At 39.3% G+C, this 2024-nt stretch overlaps 1 pseudogene; it reads left to right on the top strand.

Annotated features, from left to right (window-relative positions):
- The first annotated feature begins 841 nt into the window (after positions 1 to 841).
- LOC116547044 lies at positions 842 to 1599 on the top strand (annotated as a pseudogene).
- The last annotated feature ends 425 nt before the right edge of the window (positions 1600 to 2024 follow it).

Below are 2024 nucleotides of genomic sequence, written 5' to 3'. Positions count from 1 at the left end.
GTTCCTGCACCAAATGCGTTGATGTGTATTCCCTGCTTTAGGACCCTTTTTGAACTTGAACAAGAAAATCGCTCAAATTTGCTTTTTGTCTAACATAACTTCTACAGTCTAAAGTAAGCAGAAACAGCAAGTAATGTCATTAGTAAAAAAAAAAAAGCAAGCAAGAAATGTGCATGAAAATGATGTATAACATAACCACATTTATTTAAAAATAATTTACATTGATTTAAGTATTCCAATGGCAAATGGCAAATCCCAACAATGCAAAAACTGCAGTTATTTTTGCATTCACCTAGGGAAAAGTTCAATGATGGCGATGTACATTTAAGAATAACCTTCATATTAATTGTATGTAAAATGACTGTGTGTCTCACAAAGTAATTGTTGGTCAGTATTTTCATATAACATGTATGAATTTGTGAATTTGCTAGGAGGCATTTCCTATAAATTAAGGTAAATACAACACAGTCATACTTTATTTATTTATTTATTGAGACTGAGTGTCACTCTGTCGCGAGGCTGGAGTGCAGTGGCACGATCTCAGATCATGCAACCCCTGATTCCCTGGTTCAAGCGATTCTCCTGCCTCAGTGTCCCAAGTAGCTGGGATTACAAGCACACGCCACAACTCCCAGTTAATTTTGTATTTTTATTAGAGATGGGATTTCACCATGTTGGTCAGGATGGTCTAGATCTCCTCACCTCGTGATCTGCCCACCTTGGCCTCCCAAAGTGCTGGGATTATAGGCAGGAGCCACTACTCCCATCCTAAAAATATTTTTAAACAGAGTAAGCAACTCAGTATTCTCCACGATGTGCTCATCAAGACTGTGACGGCGTGCTGCTGGGAGTTGCTTGGAGGTTGGCGGCGCGGGGCTGAAGGCTAGCAGATGGAGCGATCATGTCGCACAAACAAATTTACTATTCGGACAAATACGACAACGAGGAGTTTGAGTATCCGAATGTCATGCTGCCCATGGACTTAGCCTAAAACCGATTTGATGTCTGAATCTGAATGGAGGAATCTTGGCGTTCAACAGAGTCAGGGTTGAGTCCATTGCATGATCCATGAACCAGAACCTCACATCTTACTGTTCTGGCGCCCACTACCCAAGAAGCCGAAGAAATGAAGCTGGCAAGCCACTTTTCAGCCCCAAGCTTTACACAGCTGTCCTTACTTCCTAACATCTTTCTGATGACATTCTTGTGTTGCCTTCTTGTTTCTCACTCTGATATTTAAAAGATGTTCAATACGCTGTTTGAATGTGCTGGTAACTGCTTCGCTTCTTGAGTAGAGCCACCTCCACCATAGCCCAGCCTGTTGAGTGCTCTGTGGACCCACAGCCTCAGCTGAGTGTGACCCCAGAAGCCAGTGTGCTGTGTATCCAGAACACACTTGGCAGATGGAGGAAGCATCTGAGATTAAGACCATGGCTGTTACAGGGATCGTGTAAACTTGTTTTTGTTTTTTTCTGCCGGGTGTTGTATATATGGTGACTTGTGGATTTATGTTTTAGCGTACTGGAAACTTTCCATTTTATTCAAGAAATCTGTTCATGTTATAAACCTTGATTAAAGAGGAAGTTTTTATAATCTAAATAAAAACTGTGACAAAAGATGATGGATTGTAGTTGCTTAGCATTGTTATTAGCATACAGTAGGCCATGTAAACAACACTGATTATTTGAAATCCCTTGAAGTTAGGTCTGTTTGCCATATTCAAATGCTATGACATACTATTTGCCTAATCTCTGAGAATGTATTATTAGTTAAATTTAAGTAGAATTAATTGAATTAAATAAACTGAGTGTCTTGGCATATATTTTTTCATTTTTTTTTTTTTTTCAGAATCTTGAACATTTCTGAACATGAATTGTAGGTCTAGGTCTCTCACATTACACACAATGGACTGATTGCCAGTTACTATTTAGAAAGTTTTAATTACACACTTTACATGAATTGGAGCTCCACGCACACTGGCAAGACAGATTGTCATTTAGGAGACATTTCTGGTCTCAATTACA

Source organism: Sapajus apella, unplaced genomic scaffold (genome assembly GCF_009761245.1).
Source record: "Sapajus apella isolate SASKATOON/1434 unplaced genomic scaffold, GSC_monkey_1.0 scaffold1941, whole genome shotgun sequence".
Classification (NCBI taxonomy): Eukaryota; Metazoa; Chordata; class Mammalia; order Primates; family Cebidae; genus Sapajus; species Sapajus apella.
The sequence above is the reverse complement of the archived record's forward strand: the minus strand, read 5'-3'. Positions and strand labels throughout refer to the sequence as shown.